General features: G+C 51.2%; 1 protein-coding gene and 1 long non-coding RNA gene across 2 annotated transcripts in view; both read right to left on the minus strand.

Moving 5' to 3' along the window:
• Positions 1-25,884, minus strand: part of KCNIP1 (potassium voltage-gated channel interacting protein 1) — a 316,261-nt gene that overhangs the window by 99,509 nt on the left and 190,868 nt on the right. The gene's annotated exons all lie outside the window — the stretch shown is intronic.
• On the minus strand, positions 18,992-25,847 carry LOC140688341 (uncharacterized). The gene is made up of 2 exons (XR_012062979.1): positions 25,725-25,847; positions 18,992-19,245 (listed from the first exon to the last, which is right to left on the minus strand). It is a non-coding gene; the product is annotated as an uncharacterized lncRNA (long non-coding RNA).

Genomic DNA, 25,884 nt, shown 5'->3' on the forward strand with positions numbered 1-25,884 from the left:
TGTAGACATAGTTCTCCCCATTTTATGGGTCAGTAAACTGAGGCACAGAGAAGCAAAGTGAACTGCTGAGGTCACACGATGGACGTTATCCGACCGTTCTCACATGACTACAAGGTGAAGCCCAGCAGACTGGCTGCCTCAGGATTTAAAGCTCTTTCATACCTTTTGTTCCCCTCTCGTGTTTGACTGATGACAGCTGGGTGAAATGGAGTCTTATCTGGAATGAATTTAAGGGTTTCCTCATTCCTAGGAGGGCCCGGGTGACAGCTGTGGGAGACCAGGGAAAAGGGCAGGATATGGGGTGTGTGCCAAACAGACCTCTGTGTCAAGTTTTGGTGCCCACTCTTTTCCTGCCTTCACTCCCCTGGCCCAGTCACAGCCCTGATGTGAAAGCCTTCCAGATGGTATCCAGGTGACCCAGACAGGCCCCAAGTCAGGGGCCATTAATATGCAAGACCCAACAAAGCAAGAGGCAGGAGCGGTGTATGGCCGCGCAGAGAGCCTTGGACCCAGGGTCAAGAGCCCTAGATCTGACGTTCGCTAGCGGTGGTGTGATCTAGTGTGCAACCTGAGTGTGATGTGGTCCCTCCAGACAGCCTGGCCTCCAGCTTCACACTCCTCCTGAGGCCATCCTCCTTCATCCCATCCTCCCTATGGTACCCTGAATAAAGGCCCCCAGGATGGCCACATTCTAGTCCCTGGAACCTCTGTGAATGTCCTCATCTGGTAAAGACTTTGCTATGTGGTTAAGTTAAAGATCTTGAGATGGGACACCACCCAGGATTAACTGGGCGGGCTCTAAATGAAACCCCATGTACCCTTATAATAGGAAGGCAGAGGAGATCTGACAGAAGAGTGCAAGGAGGCAGCGAATGGAGGGATGTGGCAGCGACAACACCTTGATTTTGGCCCAGTGATACTGACTGTAGAATTCTGAGCTTCAGAACCGTGAGAGAATAAATTTCTGGTTTTTTTTCAGCCCATCAAATTTGTGGTAATTTGTTACAGCGGCCACAGGAAGCTAGCTAATACAGCCCCCAAACAAATGCAGTTCTAAAAGCATGGGCAAGTCATATAGATTTTACTGAAGATTTCATCGGGAGATGAGAAACGAATTCCCACTGAGCATGATACGGCTGGAAATTAACCAGGCTCCACATTAGCGATCTCTGCCCTTTAGGATCCCTCCCCTCAGCCGAGACCCTCATCTTGGGTCTGTACCATATTTCCGTGACCCCAGAGAGTCTTGGGCAGTTTATTTACGGCCACTCCCAGGCGAACAAAAGGACCCTCCCTGAAATAAAGCATTCAGCCGGCAGGGATCGACTATACATAAGAAAAGGCGGTATTTTCTCTGTCGTGAGTGGACTGAGCAGGGACTCAGAGTCGTACAGACCTGGAAGCCCCCTCCAGGCCGTCACTCAGTGCTGGGAGACAGCAGCCTCTCCGCAGGTGCCTCAAGATCTCATCTGTTAATTGAGGGGTTTGAATACCTACCTCTTAGGGTCACTGTGAAAATAAGAGATGCAGGTAGCCTGGGTTTGGCACATAGTCATCACTCAACAAATGATCTTTTATATTAGACAGTGATGTTTGGATTAATTGAGCACTTATTGTGGGTTGAGTATTACTCTAAGCTTTTTACAAGGATGAGCGCATTCATCCCTCACCTCTGCTCTATGAAACTGGCATGAGAAAAAGGAGGCATGAGAAGCTAAATACAGTGAACTGAAAGTGACTGTGGCGGGCGTGTGGATCCAAACTAGGGCAGTCCCCCTCCAGAGACACACCTTTAGTCATGAGTGAGATGGGGGACCCTGTGAAGAATCTAAGCTGGGATTTGGCTGTGTCTGAGGGTGCTGGCAAGCCGGCGGTGGTCCCTCCACCAGCTTCGGCGAGGGGATCTGAGCGTTTCCTGCAAGAGAGCACATCCTGGGGAAAGGAGCTCGCAGGAGTAGCTGGGCAGTCAGAGGGCAGCTTGGTGGCTGCGCTGGCATCTGGCCCCAGCCTGGGGTGCTGCCTGGTGGGAGGGAGCAGTTTCTTGGACAAAGCAGTGCTTCAGGGGAGAAGCAGAGCAGCAGGAGAAAGAAACAGCCGATGCCACATTTTGTAGCTGACGTTCTGCGAAGAACAAGTGTGAGTGTGAACCAAGGGCTTCTGAGTTATGACTGTGAATGTGGCCTCACTGACACAGGCTGGTGAGATAACAGCTATTAATTTTAGTAAGTGTTGTTATCAGGACTAAATGAGGTCACGCAGGTACACTAGACATGTCACATGGCCCGCCAGGCCCAGGTCCCTACACTGCCCAACCTACAGCCCCAGAAGAAAGAGAACACCTGAGACGGCCAAGTCCAAGGCCCGGGGACTCCAGTCCTCCCACTCGTCTGTTCCCCAGCAGCTGATTGGCCACCAAAAGCTGTCAGTCATCTCAAAGGCTGTGGAGAGAGAGATTGCTGCCTGCTGGTTTAAAAAGGATGGGCTTCACATCTATTAGAATGGCCATAATTAAAAAATATATACAGTAACAAGTATTGGCAAGGGTGTGGCAATACTGGAATCCTTGCACATGTTTTGTGGGGATGTAAAATGGGGCAGCTCCTGTGGAAAGCAGTTTGGCAGTTCCTCAATAACTGAAGTACAGAATTGTTCTAGGACTCAGCAATTCTACTCTTAGGTATAAACTCAAAAGAACTGAAAACAGGTGTTCAAAAGAAAAATCTATACATGAAAGTTCATAGTGGCACATTTATAATAGCCAAAAGGTGGACAAACTCTGTATGTTCATCAAACAATGAATGAAAACACACACACACACACAGGAATATTATTTAGCCATGAAAAGGAATGAAACATTGACACATGCTACAGCATGAATGACCCCTGAAAATATGATGCCAAGTGAAAGAGGTCAGACACAAAGACCCCAGAGGGTATGAATCCACTAATGTGAGATGCCCAGAGTAAGCAATTCTGCAGAGACAGAAAGGAGACTAGTGGTCGCCAGGGGCTGGGGGCAGGTGGGGAGAGGATACTGGGTTTCTGTTTGGGCTGAAGAAAGTTTGGGAATAAGATAGTGGTGATGGGTGAACAACACAGTGAACATTCTTAATGCCACTGAATTGTACACTTTAACATGGTCAAAATCATCAGTTTTATGTCATGTGTATTTTATCACAAGAAAAATACAAAGAGGGGCGAGATGTATCTGACTCTCCCTCTGTCTCTCACAGAAATTGTCACTGGGAAATGCCAAGAAAATGTGGACATTGGAGCAGAGGCTGAAAGATCTTAGGAAGAGCAGGCCCAGAAACGCTTCCAGAGTAGATCCAGACACCTTGGATCAGCCGCGGTGACAAGGATGCAGGGGCCAGGATGCGCAGACAGGACAAAGGAGGGAGGGCAGGCCGCTGGTGCAGAGAGCTTGGCGGAGCACCTGGGATGAGCTCTCGCTGCTGCAGGAGCTCACCCCAACTTACAACTTGGAGGAACCGAGGCTCAGAGCGGCGGGCCCACCCCTCGCTGTCCACTGACACAGAGGCAAGAATCAAATGTAGGCCTTTAATCGCGGCTCCATGCTGTGCCCCAGGTTAGGTCGATAACCCTGCTCAGGTCATTTCCTGAGCTGGAGGAGGGAGAGAGGGAGACCCACTGGCTCAGAGAACCAGATCTGCTCAGGGAAGAGGTGGCCCAGTGCAAATGGGCTTCCTTGTGCAGAGAAGTGGTTTGCAGAGACCGCTCCTGGGGGCTGAACCTGTCTCAGTGTAATTCTCAGTCATTCTGGCCAGATGAGACCACTGGCCAGATGAGTTCCCCTGCACGGAAGGCTCTGCAGTCAGCCCCTACAGGTGGGGTTGCCAACCTCGGTTAAATACCAGGAATGAGCAGAGAACAGGGGCTTATTTTCCTGTGGCTTCCTCACCTTCATCCACCATCCTGCTGACCTCCACCCCGCCTCCCCAGGCTTCTTGGAGACCAAACAGCCCACATTTGCACAAAGCCTTGCCAGTCCCAACTGCCCTTTGGCTTCTCCCTACAAGGATGACATGGGCCACAGTGAAGGTCAAGATGGGCTCTGGGCTGAGGGTCCTAAGTATCCTGCTTGGGCCTCGAGGTGGCATCTGTGGTTTCTTTCCTCTGCTGCTCCAGATCCCCTCCACTGAACCTACTTTGTCCAACATAGACTGCAGTGCCATGGGCTTCGGCACTAGAGAGGACTCTTCAGGTTCCATTGCACCCCTGCCCCACCTGCCCCAAGCTCATTCCAGTTGGCTTTCTGTCACTGGCAACCAAGAGAATCCTGACGCTGAGGAAATTTCCCTAAAATCGGACCCGCCCTTCATCCCGCCCTTCCCACGTCAGTTAGTGCTGCCACCTGCTGGCCAAGTCAGATAACTGCGAGGCCCCCTGCTGTCCACCCTCACCGCCGATGCGTCTCCAGCCCCAGTAGATTTTACTTCCTGCCATCCCCTGAACTTTGTCCCTTTCTCTCCAGCTTAGTTCAGGCCTCATGATCTCTTGCCTTTAGCAGTTTTCTTTAGTAGTTTCTCAATTGACTTCCGTATTCCCCAATCTCTTTCCTTCCAACTTCTGCATCTACCCGAGTCTACCCTCCAGTGGCAAGTAAGACCAGAGTGATTTCCCTGAAATTCCATGCCCTATACCCTCTATCAATAACACCCATTGTCTGTGTACTGAAGTCCAGACGCTTCTGCCTGGCATTCAAGGCTCTGCCTGGCCTGGGCTCCACTTACCCCATAGCCCCAGCAGAAGCCCACGTGGGATTCGAGCATGTGCCGGACTCTCTCACCTGCACCCCTTGCTCATGCTGCGCCCTTGCTGGGACACTTTCCGGCCTCCACTGTTTGGCTAACTGGTCACCTCCGTGACCCCTGCCCTCACATGCCCCAGCTGTGTCACTTGACCTCGAGGCTCCTACCCAGACCCCCGTGCAGACCCTCCCTGGTCACGTGTCCATGACCCTCTGTTTACTTGTCTGTCTCTGTGGCATCTGTCTCATCTGTCATTGTGTGCCTGGCTCCCAGCACAGGGCCTGCCACATAGCAGGGGCTCATTAATGAATCGGTAAATAAGTTAACAAAAGAATGAACAAAAAATGATCAGTGAGTCTAGACTCTCAGGTGAGGAAAGTGGAAGCTTTTCTTCCCACCCCTCCTTCCCACCAAAGGTGTGATTTGGACCATGGCGGCTCCTCTGTGTACCAGTTCAGCTCAGCACAACCTCCAGCGACACTTTGAATTCCTGTAAATTACTTCCCTGCTATGACTTGTAAGCTGGGTTGCCAAGCAACGGGAGGGGATTTGGTCCTTATCAAAGGGCCTCATCTGTACATTATGCACTCTGAAGGTGCCCTAGTGCAGGTCGGGGGCAGGCAGAGCCCCACTCCCTCAGCCCCTCTGCCCTGCTGGGCACTCCGGCCGCAGTCTCATCCCTGGCCCTGAAAGCAGCTGGCCCTGCTGGGGGCACCCGAGACAGCCTCTTTCCGAGATGCTATCCCAACTGGCTCACTCTGGGGTCAGGAGAGGAGAGAGAGCTCATGAGCTGCGACCTGGCGCAGAACCCAGAGACCGCACGCTTTGAAATCAGGAAGCTGGGGCTTTGCAGCCCAGAACTGGCACTTAGCCACGTGCCCTTGGGGACGTCCTTCTCCTGGGCAAGTCTGGTCTGCTCGTCTGGTCAGTGTAAACAGTAAGACCCACTCGCCAGGCTCGGGGAGGATTAGCTGAGATGATGTGGGCCAGTCCCACTGTGATGTTAGCACTGAGCAGCCGCACATGAATGGCTGCTGTTGTCTGTGATCCTGGAGGGCTGTTGCCACTCCGGGGAGTAGAAACCACAGCACTGGGAGGTCAGGCTTGAGTGAGAGGCTCTGCTTGTGTCATTGTGGCCCTTTGGGAATGTCTTGTCACTCACCCTAGACATCACAGCCACATGGCAGATGGGTGGATGTTCAACCTCCAAATTTCCTTCTATCTCTGAGAGTTTTTTCAGCTACCATTCACTGGGCCTCTGCTACAACCAGGACGTGAGCCAGGCGCCCCTCTCCCCCTCCCAAACGGCCTGTGATGAAGCTGTTTCCATCCCCATGGGCACCAGGCTCGGCTGCAGGGTTTGAATCCAGGTGTGCCTAATCTGAAAGTCCCTGCGGCCCAGAAGCAGAGCGGGGAGGTGCTGAGTGGTGGAGAGGTGCGAGGCCAGGAGGGAAGGCCACCTGTGTGGGCTGGACTGGGGCCAGGGCACAGGGCCCCACGGTAAGTATTTGCTGATGGAGTGGCCTTAAAAGCAAAGGAAATCCATGCATTGTGCGGGGCCTGACCTTAACCTTTCACAGTCTTGTGAATTAAAGGCCTCAGAGAAAGGCTTGAGGGTGGGGGCCCTTGGGCTTCGAGGGGCTCTGAATCATACACAGAGGGGGCTGCCTGCCTCACCCACCTGGTGATAATCCAGAGTGAGGTCATTTGATGGTGACTTCAGCTCGGTCCTGCTGGCACCATTCCATCTCAGTGGCCACTTCTGGCCCCTGCCGCCTGCTTCACTGCCCTCTGCCAGGGTCAAGGCCAGACAGGCTGCACCTCTTCAAGGACACCTTTCCAGATGTCAGAAAGCTGCATGGTGGTCCCTCCCTGTGCTGCGAAACCTCCATTACAACACAAAGCACACATTTCAACCTCGTTCTCCCAACCTGAGCACATGAGTCAGGTCTGGTCCACATTTGGTCTGCAGCCCCCGCACAGGGTGGGAGCAGAGCAGGTGTCTACAAGAATAGTGGCGAGGGGGAATGAATGCAGTCTTTCTTCTGTTTTCTCCACTGCTAATGCATTTATTGTTTCTGGCCCTACCTGCCCTCAGATTTCACTCCATTTCCTTCCTCCATCTTGCATAGCTTTTAAATACCACTTGTGTCTTATTGAGATTAAAAACTAAGAGAAGCCTTGAACAGCTAGTGTGCCTCACCCTAAGAGAGGGTGGTGGAACCATAGGCTAGGATTTTGAGGGCAGAGCTGAAGCCAGGCTGAAGTTTCACGGGATGCTCTAGTCTGGCTCCCAGGCAAGGATCCGCCTTCTGCCTCCATCTCTCGTTCTGTCTCTAGGGATGGCTGGCAGCTGACTATGGTTCTGATCCATTGCTCCCATAATTACCTCCAAATGTTATTTTCATGAAGCCATATTCTCCTCCACACCGCTGTGACTCCCAGCCGTCCCCGCCACGTGCCCCATTAGTTTCAAACCTGGAGCTGGTGTATTTAAAGGGCACCACAGCCCAGCTCACAGCCCTGGCCTACAAACCAGGACAGGGCTGCTCTGGAGAGAGAGGGCAGGAGCAGGTGTTTATCAAATACATACAAGGGGTGTTGAGCTTACCCGTGGCAGGCGTGCTCTCTGTGATGACCTGCTATGGTTATAATCCCTGCTTTATAGATTGAGGAGACTGAGGTCCCGAGAAGGGGTGCAACTTGCCCAGGGGGTCCACGGCAGAACGTGGGCTTATGCCAGGGCTGTCTGGTCCCAAGCCTGGGCTCCATGCCCTGCACACACCTCCTCCCACCTCCTGTTCGGAAGTACCACCGGTGACCCAGGATCACCTCTTGGGAAAGGTGCATGTACAAAATTAAAAGTCCCGGGAGACAGAGGCCCTTTCTCGTCCAGGAGGCTCTGTCCTCTCTCTCCATTTGCACAGACGCTGAACTGGGACTCTGACCCCACGGTCTGGCTCTGGGCTGGCCCAGGTCGGCCTCCGTGCTGAAATGTCATGTCACCAAATGTAAAGGTGTGCAGCCACTGCCAAGTTCATGGTAGGCTGAATTGTTGTTTATTTGGACAATAACTAGAGAAGGTTGACTGAGTGCTCACTGTGGGCCAGGCACCCTGCTTCGCATCGGTCTCCTGATTGAAGCCCTTAATATTAAGCCCGTTTTCTAGATGAGGAAACAAGATCCAGGAGGCTGGCTGACTGGCCCAAGGTCACAGAGACGGTACGTGGTGGAGCTGGTATTGAAAACTAAATCTCATTCCAGCCCAATTCTGCGGCACAGTATTTCCAAACATGGACTGGCCACCCGCTGGCTGCATGCCCGTCATGGCGCTAGTCAAGTTCTGTGAGCTCTTTCGCTGAATCAGTGACATTGGAGGCACATCCTATTTGTTGTTAAATAGAGTTTATAGAAGGGGAAACTGAGGCTCCGAGCAGCTGGCTGACGTGCCCAGGGTTGCACAGCTGACAAATGGTGGAATGGAGATTTGAATCAGGCCCTTTTGGTTCCAGACAGCTTAAACTCTAACCATTTGCTGTCCTACCCCTGCAAATTGTATATGCCTACTGAATGCAGGGCACTAAGCTAGGCTCTTGGGAGGCAGTGATCAGTGAGACATGCTTCGAGGGAGGCCAAAAGGGAAGTCCTCAGACACAGCGCAGTGTGAGAAGGGTGGTCTGAGGTGTCTGTCCAGGGCTGGGGAGGCTGGGAAAGGGTCGGCATGGGTGTATGGAGGCCAAAAGCGGCTCCCAAGAGTAGAGGAAGCTTAATCTGGATCTTAAAGGACAAGCAGGATTTGGGTGGGGGAAAAAAATAAAAGGAAGAAGGAAATTCCAGGCAGAGGGAACAGCCTGTGCTAAAGTCTAGAAGCAAAATACAGCATGATGTTCTCAGGGAAACGCAGGTCTTTCCATGTGGGATTGGCCAAGAGTTCCGGGTGGTGATCAACTTAAGGTACAGGTGGAGAGGCAGGCCAGGGCCAGGTTGAATACAGTATGGGGGCAGGAGCAGCAGTGCAATCTGATGGTCCATTAATCTAGGACAAAGGAGGCAAGAATATGCAATGGAGAAAAGACAGTCTCTTCAATAAGTGGAGCCTGGAGAACTGGACAGCTGCATGTGGAAGGATGAAATTAGAACACTTCCTCACACCACAGACAAAAAAAAACTCAAAATGGATTAAGGACCTAAATATGAGGAGTTTTATGGCTTCAGGGCCCTCCAGGTCCATCCATGCTGTTGCAAATGGCAGGATTTCATTCTTTTTTATGGCTGAGCAGTATCCCACTGAATGAATACGCCACATCTGCTTCCTCCGTTCATCTATTGATGGGCACTTGGGTTGTTTCCATGTCTGTCCTTATTTAAATACCTCATTCAGGTCAGTGCTGGAGGAAGTGAAGGACAAGATATTCAAGTGAAATTCATCTGCTTAGTCTTGGGTCCTCCAGTTTCTTCTCCTTCCCCTATTCACAGTGTTCTGACTTCTCACTCCCTCCTCCCATGCCCGTCACATGCTCACGTCCACCTCATTGTCCTGAGCATCATGAAATCTTGGAGGTGGGAAGGCACCTCTGCATTCTTGGCTACTGCCCCCTCCTCCACCTGTGGCCAGAAATATTCTACTTGATTGCTTCCAATGATGGGGGACTCATTACCTGAGATAAAGGGCCTGTGATTCTGATCAGTTGGGCTGTGGTAAGACATGAGTTGCCCTGATCTCAACTGAGATGTGGGGACACTAAGCAGGTGCCACTGTTACAATGCATAGGATTCCTGGGGGAGAAAAGGGACTTCTTAGCTGTGTCTGGGTGAGAGGCTGCAGGTCAAAGATGGATGCCTTGTATGCTGCAACGACGTCGCCCTCCAGTGTAATCATAATAGCTGGCGTTTACTGAGCTCTTACTGTCTGCCTGGTATTGTGTGCTAGCTCATTTAAACTTGCTGCTTCTGCTTTCACCCACAGTCTGATGGCAAATTTTTAGAGGTGACATTGCTAGAGGGAGGAGGAGTGAGTGAGTTGTTTCTGTCTGGCTCCTGCTCCAGCCTCTGGTTCCCGCTAAGGGTGGGTGAGTGGGTCTTGACCCCAGGACAGCCTGTGGGTCTACCTAGGCCTATGGGATCTAGAAATAGCCGTATGTATGGTCTAGGGCCTCAGCCTCGCATTCTCTGCAAAGGGGTCTGTAGAGGTGTGAAAGGACCCCCTTGTGCACCGGCCAAGCCTCCCCTTGCTGAGCAAGACCGTGATCTCCTCTTCAGCAACCTCGGACCTCTGATCTGTGGGTGTCCTTGGCGGTGCTTGCGCAGAAGGCAGAAGCCGTGCCCTGGCTCGGAGCGTGTGCAGTTTTCATCCGCCAAGCTCACCTAATCCAAGGGTACAAGTGTTTGTACGAGGTTCCTAACACTGAAATACCTCCCACTCATGAAACCCCAAGTGTGTCCATCCATCTCTCTTGCTTCTTTGGTCCTCATAAAACCCTGTGAGAGAGGCCAAGTAGGTACTGTTGCCTCTACCCTACAGAGAGGTATTACTGTCCCCATTTTACAGATTAAAAAATGATGCCCTGGGGAAGTGAAGCGACTTGCTTCCCGAGAGTTGGAATAAGAAATCAAAGCCAGGTCCACCCGAGTCCTGCTTCTCTGCTTCTTCCACTCATTGTTTCCATGGGTTAGCTTTTATACTCACAGGACTTGGCTGGGGTCACATGGCTACAAAGCAGTGGCGACAGAATTGATACCCAGAGACCACGGCCAGGTGTCCGGTGTGGGACATGTGGAATCGGATGACCCTTGTCAGCCCCTCTCTGGCTGGCTGCCTCCTCTCCCGCGGGTCCCTGCTGCTCCGGGCTCCCACTGGCAATCTATGGGGCAGGGGAAGGCTTGGCAACTCCTTCCTTCTCCCGGCTTCCCTGGCTGCCAGAGAGGCAGGTGGCTTCCCCTCATCTCCCATTCAAGGGGCATTGAGCTTGCAGAAGGCAAATGAATGAGCTCTTCAGCCAGGGAAGATTTTGTTGCTAAAATACACAGTCTGATTATGAGTGATTGAGGGGCTGGAGAGAGAGACTGTAGTTAGTTGGCCGTGATTTGTTCTGATTTGAAGTAGTTCTAAACAAGCCACCGGGAGGCAGGGGCTGGGGGCTGCAGAGTTCAGTGCCGTGGGCCTTTGGCAGCGACACATTTCCCGTGGATGCCAGGGCTGTTTCTGACAATCCTGGACAGGGTTTTCAAACAGTTTTTCAAATCTGATTCGGTACATTTATCTTGTCTCCTTTCCATTTGGCACGAAAGCTTCGTCCCCATTTTGTCTTTCTCTCTCTCTTTTCTTTCTCCTTTTTATACATATATATTTTTTATTTTATTATATATTTTTTTCTCTCTTCAGCATCAGAAGTGAGCCGCAAATTAAGTGGAGGCGGCTTGGGAAACCGAAACCAGCCTGGTGTGGGATAATGATGTTATCGGTGGCCTGGGATTCGTCGTGGCACTGCCTCCCGTGTCTGTCTGACAAGGAGAATCTGCTGGAGGGAATTCATCCCGTCAGGATTGAAGGCAGTAATTCGGGCCAGTGATTCATGACCCCTTTATGGGCTCATGAATACATTCATCTTCCAGATTTATCTCATTTGAAAATCCATGATCGTCCATTCCAGCAGGAGGTGGTGGAGCGGGTGCGATGGGCGGGGGGACAAGCCTCTTTGCAAATAAAGATGAAGGGGCAGGACTGGCGGCTCCTCCGTGTGATGGGAAATGTGGCTCAGCGAAGAGGTTTCAGTTAGATGGTTCGAGAGACGACTGACTCAACCCCGCAATCAGGCCACATAGCTCCTCCCTCACCAGGAGGAGAGGACGACAGAGTCCGGCCCCCCATCTGTCCCTTCTGCCTTGGTTTGAGTCATAGGGTTGCCACAGCTGCAAGCAACCGCCCTGCTCCTGCCCTTTAAACCAGACTGAGCCAGCCACCCATCATTTGTGAACTCTCTGGGGGCACAAATGCCTGTTCAGGGATGAGGGCCCTGGACCGACCCCAACAGAGGCAGGATGAGCAGATGGGGAGCACAGACGCTGGAGCCAGGTCAGCCAGGTTCAAACCTTTGGCAGCTGCCGCATGAAACTGAGCGCATTACTTATATTCTCTGTGCCTCAGTTTCCCCATACAACTCTCCTATAGCCTGAAAGGAGTGAATATACATTAAACACTGAGCACTGCCTGGTACACAGCAAGTGCTCAATCAGTGTTGGCTACCACGCATGCTCCCCTGCTTTGCCCGCCAGCTTCCCAGAAGCTCTGTGCTTGACTCTGACATCTGCTTCCAGTCCCTTTGGTCTGGGAATCGTCTGGACATGCCCCCTTTGGTATTCTGCACCTGCATTTCCTGTATACATTTTGACCTTGGTCACAGCTCCAGCTCTGGCCCACTAGAATCCCCCCCTCCTAAGCAGGCCCCCAACGGGAGGGGTGTTCAGACAGGATGAGAAACTTCAGGGCTGTTGTCCAGTGTTTGCAGAGCCGAGGCCCAGAGACAGGAAAGCACTTGCCCAGGGGCACTCACCAGTCCGGCGCTCGCCGCACTGGTCCACGATGCTTTGGATTGTGTTTTCTCGGCAATGTCGCTTTCTTTTCCTTGACTGCATCTCAGGTTGGAGTCCTGCCTGGTTCATGGATACCGTCCCACTCCCAGGTGCTCTGGAACACGCCTCTGTGTCTCTTAAGGGACACCCAGATCATGGTGACAAGATCTCCATGTGGCAGCCGTGGTCTCACAGCCAGTACAGTGACAGTGGGTGAGCAGGGTGGGTGTGGCACAGGACGCCAGCATTTGCAGAGAAATGTGCTTTTTTTTTTTTTTTTAACAAATGGACAGACGAGCCTGCCTGTATGAGAGTGGGGGCTGGTGGAGTCTAAGCTTCTCGAACAAGTTTTTTCTTGAGGACAAGAAAATAAATGAACCCTTTGCACACTGCTTCCTTTCTCTGCTTTCAAAATCATGCTCTCAGAACCTGGGAGCTTCAGAAACAACTTTTTGGGTCCCTGCACCTTAATGCTGGAAGGAACCTTGACTAGCTTGGTGTTTTCACCACTGGCAGTCCTGTTATCCAGGCAGGTTTGGAATGAGCTTGGATGAAGCCCACTATTCTGACGCTCATCCCCACACACATCCCCCCCGCCTTCTTTCTTAAGGCCAGGAGAGAACACTGCATGCCAACTGCATTGTCGACACCCGTGGTGCGATGTGCACGATGGAAGAGAATGATGGATCGGTCATAAGGAGCCTGGCTCTTTGGGGACAGAGCCTTGAGTTCAAATCCAGCCATTTGCCGGCAGTGTGATCTTGGCAAAATTACCTTTTTGGTCTCTAAGTCTCAGCCTCCCCCTCTGTAAAATGGGCTAAAATACTTACGCTGCAGAGTTCTTACAAAGGTCAAATGAGCCAACACAGGCACTTTAGAAGTGCTGGTTCCTTCTCCTCTCCCCTTCCTCCCGCACTCAGGAGCCTGAGCATCCTGGCCCATCACAGGCTGCATCCCAGAAAGTGAGTCCTGGAAATGGGCGGGGAATCAGCCCTGCCGGGCCTGCCGGGGAGACACACAGGAGCCCCTTCCTTCCGTCATCTTGGGGTGTCTACCAGACCCGCTCCGGGCAAAGTGCTCAGTGCACATACAGCACCAGCCCCTGGCTCTGGAGACGCTCCCTTGGGGGAGGGCTCATCTCCTGAAATGGCTCAGGCTGGAGCCTGGGGAACATGGGCCGCATGCAGGTCCTTGCTGTGAGTTATTCTGATGGATTTCTCTACTGATGACACCAGGCTTGGCCCCCTCAGACACAGCTCCCTGATCTGAGGGCCGTCCTCGTGGGCTTTGCTTCACAGCAGACACACAACTGGGTTGCATCACTGCCTCCCTTTGCCTGCACCCCTCCTACACTCTGTCCCCCACCTCCACCTCCGCCCCTCATCCTTCCAGTCCCCAGACCCAGCACCCACCACAGCCAGCAAACACCTGTCACTCAGGACTCCTGAAAGAAGCCAGGGCTGGGGAGCTGCTTGGCAAAGGTTTGGTGGCCTAGAAATGGACTCTCACACATGGACTCGGGGCCTGCCTGGAGAAGGCGTGACCTAGTTGGATTGACCTGATGCTCCATCCCACCCAGCCATGCACACGGCCAAGTGGGGCCTGCTGCACTGTGCGTGAGAAACCCACTGGGAACAATGGCTAACGTTTCCCACACTGGTGCCAGGCACGGCCTTTCCAGACGCATGGAGGGGACTGCTGTTATTTACAATTTATAGAGAAGGAGACTGTACTTAGAGTCTGTCACAGCCAGCCCCATGGTGGGAGGGGCTGCCTTTGAACTCTGGCTTTCTGACTACAAAGTACCGTGCTCTTAACCATGGAGCTACGGCCCCTCCTGGAGGGAGAGGAGCCAAATGCCAGCTCTTTCTGAAACCCAGGCAAGGGCTGGTCCAGGATGCTTCCCGAGGTGCCAGCGCCCTGCGACTGGCTCTGTGCATCCTGTATAATGCCAATAGACATAATTTATTAGGAAGGAGGAAACACCAACAAAAACAAGGAAAGACGAGAACATCCACAGAGCTCATACCCTGTGCTTCCTACCGTGCTGAGTGCTGTGGAGCATTCAAAGGCCCTGGCCCTGTCCACTTCTAGCTGCATCTTGTAGGAGAAATCGCCCCTTTGGACTCTCAGGCCCTCATCCGTAAAATGAGAAGTCCCTTACACAATGTCAATCTGGACGCAATCTCTTAAGGGTGATCTGGTATTCTGTTGGACAACAGAGGTCCACAAGGGCTAATTGACTTTTCCAAGCACATCTCTCCTGAAGCTGGAGCCCACAGTCTTCCCACCATCTCCGGCCCCCTCTCCCTTTTCCACAGTCACGGCTGGGAAGGGAAGTCCCCTGACACACGTTCCCAAACTCTCTCCCTCTGTCAGGCCCACAGTGCGGCAGCCACCCCTCCGTCTCCCTCTATTTGGGAAAAGGGGCCCCCCAGCTGGGGGTTGATGTCTCTCTGCTTAATGACGGACTGTGGGAGGGTGGGAGACACACCCGATTCATCTTTGTTGCCTAAATACCTCTTAAATTCTCCCCTGAATACTTCTAATTCAGCAGAATGTGAACAATTACAGTGGGAAGCTATTCATAGGTGGAAGGGGGCTGATGGAATTATTTATCAAAGTGACATTTTAATTATAGTGAAGAATGAGTTTGTTGTCACTGAGATGGAAGGCGGCGGTACCAGGCCTCCACACACCCCTCCAGGGTAAATTAAAAATGCTCCCTTCTTCATGATAACTCCATTAGGTGCTGGAGACACAGGAAGCACATGGCAGGTTCCTTCCGGGACATACTTCTGGGAGTTGAAGCAGTGCATCCCTGTGAGGCGTTCTGCTTCGTGCTGGGAGGCTGGGGTAGGGGGTGTCTCTGGGACATGTGGGGCTGGTAGGCAGAAGCCAGATGGATTCAGAAGAGTCTTTCTGCTCTCAGGGGGTCCTTGCTCCTCCCCGCCCCATCGTGGAACCAGGCCACTCGCCCACCGTATCCTGGTGTACACACTCTCTTCTAGCTGCGTGATAAATCCCAACTCTACACAAGTGTATACAGAAAAATTAAGCCATCTGGAGTAAATGAGCCAATTTCCTTAACCTCCCTGACTCCCAGCTCTACTCCTCTGAGGCCACCAGTGTGTTCAGATTCTCCTGAATTGGTCCTGAGATAATCTGCATATACAAGCACGTCATAGTCTATGCTGGCTTTGAGTTTCTCCTTTCATTACAGCTGAGCTGTTTTATCTCCCCAACTAGGAGGAACGCAAGCAGAAGGCAGGATTAGGCTTCAGGCTTCTCTAGGGCCCGCCCACAGCCCATCGCACAGCAGCCTTGTCGATTCCTACCACTAAGTCAGCACCTGACCCACATCAGGCACCACACTTAGCACTTTGCAGAGGTATCAGTTCTGATCTTCCAACAGGGCACAGAGGGGTGGGTTTCTGTCCCCCTTTTGTAGATAAGGAAACCTAGATTCGGAACAGCTAAGCTAAGCCTTCCAAATCGCACCATGCGGAGCTTCTGGGTGGCGCGCCAGGCCTGCGTCTTCTCATTCAACATTTAATAGATTCTTATCTATGCCTGACACTGTGTCAGAAATAATTAAGAGATGCTCTCTGATCTCACAGTCTACATGTGGGTGGGACACGGAGGAACGTGGATAAATCAACATGCTATTATGTTGCAGTAACAGTAGGCTTAATACAATGTGCTTAATGTTTGGAAAGAGAAAGACTGATGTTTAAATATAAGCCCTGTCACTTTCTAGGTCATACGTGACCTTGGATAAGTCACTTGGTTTTTTTTCAGGGTTTAGTTTGGTTAAGTATAAAATGGGCATAATAATACCTACCTCATTGGGCTGTTACAAGCATTGGGTATAATATTTATAAAGAATTGAAGGGACGTGAATAGACATTTCTCCCAAAAAGATACACAAAAGGCCAATAAGCAACATGGCAAGACGCTCAACATCACTGATCATTAGGGAAGTGCAAATCAGAAACCACAGTGAGGTACTACCTCACACACATTAGGATGATTATTGTCAAAAAAAACATAATAACTAGTGTTGGTGAGGATGTGGTGAAACTGGAATCCTCAGGCACCACTGGTGGGAATGTAAAATGGCGCAGCTGCTGTGGAAAACAGTTTGGCGGGTTCCTCAAGGAATTGAAACAGAATTATCATGTGATCCAGCAACTCCACTTCTGGTTATAAACACAAAAGAATCAAAAGTAGGAACTTAAAATAGATATGTATATGCTCATGTTCATAGAGCGTTATTCACAACAGCCAGAAGGTGAAAGCAAGCCAAGTGCCCAGGGAGGGACGAATGGATAAATACAATGTGGCCTCAATGATCAATGGAATATTAGTCAGCCTTAAAAAAGAAGGGAATTCTGACCATGCTACATCAAGGATGAACCTGCGGGACATTATGCTGAGTGAGAACGCCAGTCACAAGAGGACAAATCCTACATGAGATGGCCTATTACAGATCCCTGCAACCCACAGAGACAGACAGTAGAACAGTGGTTTCCTAGGGCTGGGGGAGGGGGAGGGGGATGGGGAGCTAGCGTTTGGTGGAGATGCCTGGTGGTGATGGTTGCACAATAGTGTGAATGTACTTAGTGGTCCTGAACTGTACACTTACAAATGGTTTAAGGTGATACATTTCCTGTGATGTTTATTTTACCACAATTTAAAAAAATAGAATTGAGAGAGCTCAACAAGGGCAGATTCTCTCTCTTCTTTTCTTTCCCTTCCTCTTGAATAAGCTAAACGGAGCGCCCAGCACAGTCCCAGTTCTGGAAACACAGCTCCTGCCTCCCTGTGGCTCAGATTTTCACGGGAAGAAAGACACAAAGGCAGGTGATTATCCTCCCTGTGATATGCGCTGTGCTGGCGGTCAGCCTAGGGTGTGGGAGAAACACAAAGGGTGCCTGGGATGTGGGCGTGCGCTCGTCTGTGTGTGTCTGTGCACGCACACACCTCGGGTTGCCTTGGGAAGGTGGAGGGGGGCAGGGAATGCTGCCTAAAGGGGGTGACACCCCAGCGCATGCTCCATCAGTGTGGCGATCAGCATGACAGGGATCAGCATGACAGGACCTAGTAAGGCTGTCCTCTCCTTCCGAGGGGTTGTGCCCCCTCCAGGCCCGCCCCATACAGACCCCTCAGGCTAATCCAGCCTCCCTTTCCCCATCCAGCAGCATAAGAGAGAGGACTTTGAAGACACAGAGGAGGGAGGAGCCACAGATGGAAGGAGCCTGCCTGGATCAGAGGCACAGATGCACCTCCCCCTCGGCTCTGAGCTGCACTGGGGAGAGGTAAACTGTTACCATCTTCAGCCACTGAAACTCTGGGGCTGTTTGTTACAGCATTTGTACTGTTCTGACTAACAGTCTAGCAGAGGACCTGGTTATTTAAAATAGAGATAGTCTCAGGAGTGGTCATGACAATAGTAAATCTTGCCCCGTCAGGTCGATGACAAACTGGGGGTGGACCATCACCAAATCACGAACCAGAGCCCAACCGCTAAGCCTCTGCAATTGATAAGAACATTTCAGCCAGTCATCCATCCCCTTGTTGGGGATCTCACTTCTGACTCAGACTTGCTTGCCCACACTCCCTTTGCCTGCCTCCTAGCCCTTAGACTTCATCAGCAGGATGTGGCTCCCTGGTCCCCAAGCTTTCCCTCGGAGGAGTGGTATCCGGCAACTCTCACAGTGGCTGCGGAGTGCCCGGCAGGGACGGACTTCTGCCAAAGCCAGAATCAGGGTGCTCCGGGATGCTAGCTCCCCTGGTCTCTCCCAGGCTGGTCCTGGGAAGTGTGACGTTTCCAGCTGCCTCCTATCCACACTCAAGGTCATCCCTGCTTGCTCCGAGTTGCCAAACTTGCATCTGATAACACGAATACCAATCACAGAGCGTGTACTCTGTGCCAGGTCCTCTGCTCACGATTTACATGTCATCCCTTCTAATCCCCACACCGTCCCCAGGAGTTCTGAGCCATCCCCATCCCCATCCCCATGCTGCGGAGGGGGAAAGGGACACTCAGAGAGGGGAAGGGGACACTCAGAGAGGTGAAGCCCACCCACTCAAAGCCATCTATCCTGAGAGTGGCAGAGCTGAGATTTGAACCCTCGACTGTCTGGCTTCAAAACTTGCTGCTCTGGGCCAGGCCTCAGGACTTATCTTGCGGGTCAGTGGGCTCCCAGGGCAGCCTCAGCTCGCAAAAAGAGTAATTTAAGCACCTGCATGTACTTCTCTCACTCTGGTCTGCACTCCCATGTCACCTCCTCTGAGGGCCTTCCCTGGACCCCTGTCTAAAATGAACACCCCGTCTCTCCCTCCCCCAGCCACTTTCAACCCCTTACCCTCACTGCCTAATTTCCCTTCAGAGCATTTATATCTCTGAACTCATGCATTTACTTGTGAATTAAGTGTCTCTCCCACACTAGAATGTAAGCTCCATGAAGACAGGAAAGTTGTTTCTCTGCTGTACTCTGAGCTCTGAACAGCAGCTGGCACAGAGGAGGTGGTCGGTAAATATGTAAGCTAATTAATTTGAGACCCTGAACACCTAATCAAATTAGGTAATAACAAGTACCACTCACCTGGTACCTTTTAGGTGTTAGGAACTGTACTAGTGCTGATATGAAAGTATTGTCTCATTTTATTGAAGAGGTGAACCCCACCATTATACCCATTTTATCAGATGAGGAAACTTAGGTTCGGAGAAATGATGCTCCCGAGGCCATCAGTACGAAGCAGATGAGGTGACAGCCCTGGCCTGTCTGGCGTCCAGGCTTGAGTGCCGAGCCTCTGCACTGCACATCCCTTCTCCCCTTGGGTTGACCTTGACCCTTGACCTGTGGCCATGTAGTCAGACGGAGTCACGGGAAACAGCCTAGACATGCGAAGATGGGGGACAGGGAGTGGTTTGCCCTGCAAGGATACTGGGCTCCCTGGGTGACCTCTTTTATCTCCTTCCCTGGGGGGAGCTGCGCGGGGCAGCCTCACTCAGAGAGCGGATGGGTTTGGAGAGGAAGTTGGAGGTGGGGGGGGTCCTCCCCTGGTCCTGCTCTGAGGCTGCCTTCCCCTGACTCTACCTTGTTAAACAGCACAGGTGCAGGTGAGTGACAGGCATGCTCATGAGCTGATAGCTTGCTTTTTAAAATCTGGCAAGACTACAAACCAAACATAGAATCCAGCAGGGAAACAGGACGTTCCCTTGAGGAGAAAGCTGGGCGGCCCCGTGAGTGAGTTTATTAAATGTGCGGGATGGAAATAAGAGCGCTGGTCCTGCAGCCAGGCAGCTGGTGTCACGTCTTGGTGGATCTGCCAGTCACGAACTGTGTGGCCTTGGGTGAGTGACAGCACCTCTCTGTGCCTCAGTCCCTCATCTGAGAAATGAAGACAACAGTGGCTGTGAAACAGAGGGCTGTGAATTAGATGAAGCATCCTGCGAGGAGGCTCAGTACATGGGTTTCTTAGGACCCTCCCTGAGCTTTTTACATCATGAACCTGAAAGGTTTAACTCTCCTGAGGGTCTAACTCGATGCCCAAGGGCACATCTCAGCAAACCAGCAGGTTCTCAGGGGACCCATGAGAACCCATTTCAAGTCTGGACTGCTTGGACCAGGCTGGCCTGTTTCTCTCCCATTCTCTTTCTCTGTTATTCTTTCACTCACTCACTCATTCATCCATGGCCTCTGCTATGCCAAGAGCTGAACTTGGTGGTGGCAAGAACAGGATCTACCTAAAGTAGATTCTCCCAGTGCTAGGCTGAATGATAGCCCTCTAAGGATGTCCACACGTCCTCATCCCTGGAACCTGTGACTATGTTACCTTACATGGTCAAAGGGACCTTGCAAATGTGATTAAGCTAAGGATTTTGAGATGGGGAGATTGCCCGGAATTATCCAGGTGAATGGGCCCAGTGTAATCACAATGGTCCTTATCAGTGGCGAGAGGAGGAGACTCAGAGAAAGGCGACGTTATGACAGAAGCGGAGGTTGAGTGATGCACTTTGACGACGGAGGAAGGAGCCACGAGACGAGGGATGCAGGCAGCATCTAGAAGCCAGAAAAGGCAAGGAAATGCCTTCCCCCTGGAGCCTTAAAGAGGGAACACAGCCCTGCCACGTCTTGATTTTCAGCCCCTTAAGACTCATTTCTGAAACTCAGAACTATAAAAATAATAATCGTGTGTTGTTTTGAGCTACTAATGTTGTGATAATCTGTTACAGCAGCAATAGGAAATACTGGTACCCCCTCCCCACCCCCTCACCCATCCCACATTATTCTGTGAGCCCCGCGAGGGCAAAGATCCTGTCTGTTCTGTTCTGAACTGTGTGGCCAGTGCCGAGCATGGCAGCAGGCTCAGAGGTGCTGCTGCTCAGCGAAGAGCTGTCGGACAAAATGCTTGGCCCCCGCCCTCAAGGAGCACACACAAAGCAGCGTCCAAACCTACTCAAGGGAGGGAGCGCTGGCCTATGCTCGGGCTGGGGAGACCAGAAATGCTCCGACAAGAGTAACAGCGGTGCCTGCTAGAAATCGAATCTCTGCTGGGCCAGGTGCTGGGTCAAGCACTTTAGAAGCACGGTTCCATTTACCCCTGCCAACAGCCCTACGGAAGATGGGGGATGGTGGCCCAGACTAAGAGAGATGGAGTAACTTCCCCCTAGTCACACAGTTGGCTAACAAATTTAAGTAGAACTATCTGGCTGCAAAGTTCATGCAATTTCTGTTGCAACAGACAGCTGCCCTGTCATTTCCAAGGCCCACTGAGACTTTCACATTCTCACCTATTCTCCTCCCTACCACCACCACCACCACCACCACTGTCACCATCTTAATCGCAGCATCTTATTATAGCACCTAATCCATGCAAGGTGCTGTGAAGGTTACAAAGAAGTAACTGTTGTTGCTGTTATTATTATTATTATTATTATTATAATTGTTTATCAAACACCTACTATGTACCAGGGACTCTGCCAAACACTTAACATGCATGCACTTAACATCACATTTAATTCACTTGACCAGCCCAGGGACAGGGACTAGTTAATTCCTCTTTTACAGTTGAGGGCACTGAAGTGCAGGGAGGTTGGCCAGCTTGCCCAGCAGTGAGAGGGAAAGCTGGAACTTGAAAGCAGATTCATTTGACATCAGAGGCCATGCAATCAACCACGATGCTCTCCAGCCTCCCTAACTTCAGGGTCAAGGCCGTGTACTTGAGAGGTGCTGTAGGAGACTTGTGGAAACGCCAGCTCCTCTAGGACAGTAGGACAGGGCTGGGGAGGTCCAGGGTCTAGGACGGAAAGCTCTCTGAAGCATGGCCAGACCGGGAGCCAGCCCTGCTCCTGTGGGCAGCGAAGGCGGTCATACAAGGGGGTCTGTGTGGGCATCTGTCGCAGGTCACTCAGCCAACGGCCCCATCTACCCCGGGAGGAACATTTGCCGGGAATGCATTCGGCTCTAATTTCCTCCATTCACTATGTCATTATGAGCTGAGTTCTGGACGCTGCTGGGTGCACTGTTGCTTTAGTAACAACAGAACCATCTCTGCCGCAGGGATGGGGGGGGCACAGGTGTCGCGGGCCTGGAAATGGGCAGGGAGGGTGTGCCTGGGCGACTTGCGGGTGGAGTTGAACATCTCTGAGCACGGAGGATGGGGAGCACAGGGGCTGAAAGGCTGGGGAGCTGTCATGATTTCAGTCTTTGTTAAGGCCTTGCTGGGGAGCTAGGTGTCTGGATGTCAGGATGCACCTGGTCAACACCCAAGGGGTGGGGAGAAATGGGGGGACGTGTTGGGGAATATCGACAAGCAACAGGCAGTGAATTCATGCTTTCTTCCACCCTTGGGTTCAGGTTCCTGCTCACCCTGTAACTCATGGTGACCTTGGACAAATCCCATCCCTTCTCGGCCTCAGATTTCCCCTCTGGAAAGTGAGGGAGTCAGACATTCTCTAAGGACACTTCCACCTGTGAAATTTTATGGCTTAGGTAGGCCAAAAGCATATAGTTTTTTGTAATTAAAAAAATTTTTAATTGAAGTACAGTTTCAACGTGTCAACATCTGTTGCGCAGCACAATGTCCCAGTCATGCATATACATACATATATTTGTTTTCATATTTTTTCCCTAAAGATTGTTATAGGATATTTAACATAGTTTCCTGTGCTATACAGAAGAAACTCTTTTCTTAAAATCTATTTTTATACATAGTGGCTAACATTGGTAAGCCCCAGAGGCATACAGTTAAGGGAGCAAGCTCTGAATCCAGATTTTATTTTAAGATGATCTTTTGTTTCTGGATTTACCACTTACTGGTGGTGTGACCTCAGGCGAGTGACTTTGCCTTTCTGAATCTCAGTTTTCTCACCTGTGAAATATAGATACCAGTGGCTCCTACCTCATAGGGCTGCTGGGGGTTAAAGGGGAAAATGCCTGTGAAGGGTTAACCCCCTGCAGGATGCTGAGAGCACAGTAAATGGGGGCCACTGTGATGACAGTCATGAAGCCCCAGGCCGCTCTGCTCTGGGCTGTCAATTTCTTCTCTTTGGGAGGAAGGGGGGACGTTAGGTTCGGGAAACTGCAGACAGAAATGTGGAGCAAGGGAAAGAAAGCACCTGGATTTCTCTATTACCACTGATTGGAGCTGAAAATAAAACTGAAATTCAGCTAGAAAGAAGGAGCTTGTGAGTCACTAGGGAAAAGAGCCCTCCGCCAGCCGCCGAGTCCTGTGAGTTGTCCCTCCACATCTTCCTGTCCTTGTCACTGTGACCTTCCTCTCCCTTGGGCTGGGCACCTGCCCCGTGCCTCACACTGATTACAAAATTCTCTAAGCTGGTCCCTCGGTCTCCTGAACTGCTCGCTGCTGGATCCTGGTGTTAAGTGCAGCTTTTCTTACATTATCCCCCTGAGCCCAGACCTTTCACAACTCACAAGCTTCTAGGGTTTGGCATTTCAAGCTTTTCCAAGTTCAGGTCCCAATCTCCCTGCCATTCTTATCTCTAATGGTCCAGCCTGGCCTCCCAAGACCTCTATGACTGCCGCGAGCAGCCTCTCTGACTTCCTGCTTCAAGCCCCTTCTCTAAACCTAGCATTAATGAAGTAGTTCACGCATTCATTAATTTATCTCGCCAACAGACGAGAATAGAATTTCTAGGAAGCATAGAGAGCCTGGCATGGCGCTGGCAGCCCATGGCAGACATTACTAACAGATCACAACACTCCTTTGCTCGCCAAATTCAGATACAGCCTCAAAACTCTCAAAGAAATTCCTCAGGCAGCCTCTACTTATGAATGAGTTGGCATAACCTGTATTCCATCTTCAGGCAGTAGAGTCAGACAGATGAGGGCTTCGGCCCCACCCCTATCCCCGGGCCACCGCTTACCCTGCGTGACCTCAGACAAGGCAACTGTCCATTCTGAGCATCCATATCCTCAATGTTAAACCAGGACAATCATTTTGACCTCATGAGGCTACTGGAGTATTAGGGCTCATAAATACGGAGAGGAAACATCGGGGTTTTCTCATGGCTTTTGCCCCATTTGCTCAGAAGCATTCACTGCCCACACGGGTGGGAGATGTAACTGGAAAGAGATGCTGGTGGTCACTGAGAAGGGTGAGGAGGAAAGAGAACCCCTAAATCAGTTTGAAGAGAAGATTGCAAGTGAAAGACAGGCTGGGCATTGGGGTTTCTGTGTACAGCCTGGCCCGGGAGCAGCAGAGATTCCAGGAAGATGGGCTGAGACAGCCTCCCACAGTGCCCATGCCCTGGCACAGTGTCCAGAGCAGCGGTCGGTTCCCGAGTGCTGCCTGGAAGTGCGTGCCCGGGGAGCCGGTAACCCTGATGAGCCCGCCTTTGGGATGGGACAGGGAGGAGGCACTGGTGACTGCCCAAGACCAGATGGGAACAAGGAGGTCTCTGTATTTGCTGAAGTGGATGAGATCAGCTGAGCCGGGTGCCCTTGACCCCCACTGATGCACTGACCCTGAGTGAGCTTCTCCCCTCCCCACCCTCAAGCTCCTGCTCCAAACTTAGATGCAGCTGTTGGAAAAGAAGTTGGGAGAGAAACAGAAAGGACACAGATTAAGGTCCTGCCACCCAAAGGGATGGGGGCTCAAAATGGATGTGAAATTCTACATAAAAACTATATACATTTATATATACATTAGATACAAAAACTAATTGACATTTCCTCCCCTGAATTTGAGAGCTGCTGTTTGCTCATGACAGATGCAAAGTAGCTGGTGTCTATTCGTATGGCAAGTTTCGCTGCTAATTCTTATTGCTAAGTGAAAGTACTACTAGTGTTTTTGTTGTGACGATTAAATTAAATAATGTACCCTCCGACACATAGTAGGTGCTCAGTAAATATTAGCTTCTGTGTTTTCCCTTCCCTGTTCATGGAGTTAAATCCCTCCCACCCACAGATTCTGAGAACTTTCATTTCCATCATCTGGGCAACAATTCAGGGGCTGAGGAGCCAAGATCTGACTGGCCCACCAGCTCTATTGTCAAGTACATTTGATTAATTTATTAAATGCTCTGTGCTTTGATAAATTTGGGAATAGCAGGCTTGGAGGCAAATTGCTCCCTTGTAATTCAAGGAAACATGCAATCCTTCAATGTTAAGCCTCCAGTAAACTTTGCATTCAGTGTCCCTGGCTCTTCCCCCACATTTAGGACCAGGGCTGTGGACTCTGACTATCCCCGAGGAAGACTGGCAGGTGAAGGGTGTTATGGAGCCAAGAGGTCTATCCTTGGATTTTCTGGCCTTCTCTCCTGGTTTCTCTTTTCTCGGTCAGCTGGAAGGCTGGTTCCCGTCTCTTTGGGAACAAGAGACTCCAAAAACCTGCCCCAGATCAATAATCTGGAGTTGATGGGCTATGTGGTCCCCTGGCAATCTTCTTCTGAGTGGCCACTGCTGTTAATATTTTTTTTTAACAGCCTGGAAAGATGTTAATACACAGAGGAAGGGGCTAGATGCAATACTATACTTGGCAGCATTTATTGAGCAATTGCTAAGTGTTAGGCTGTGCTGAGTACCCGTATTTTCTCTGCTTCCCATGGCAACCCTGTGAGGAAGGCCTTCTTCCTCATCTTACCAACTAGCAAAAGGTTCTGGGAGAAGCACCTGCTTATGACTTCCCAACAAGTAAGGGGTGGAGCCACCTGCCACCCAGGGCAAAGCACCTTAGTGAAGATGAACTAGAAACTGTTACTCAAACCATCTACAAATCACCTGTCATCTGCTCTATATTGTCGGGGCTCCAGGCAGCTGTGAATCTTTCCCATTCCATAGGCGGGTTTAATGATCATACAAAGAGCCTTAAATCATTTTCACAAATGAGGTGGCTAAGGCCTTCTCTCACCTCATAATCTCTTCTGCAATATTCATATCCCTTCTAGAGAGCTCAGCCTGCACAACCAGAAAGCCATCGAGATGGATTAGCTCCAGGAGCCTTGGCGCACAGGTCGCTACTTTCCCACCTGTGCCCAAGGCAGCCATCATGAATGATTCACGGATCTCAT

The sequence above is a fragment of the Vicugna pacos genome, chromosome 22, assembly GCF_048564905.1.
Source record: "Vicugna pacos chromosome 22, VicPac4, whole genome shotgun sequence".
Taxonomy (NCBI): Eukaryota; Metazoa; Chordata; class Mammalia; order Artiodactyla; family Camelidae; genus Vicugna; species Vicugna pacos.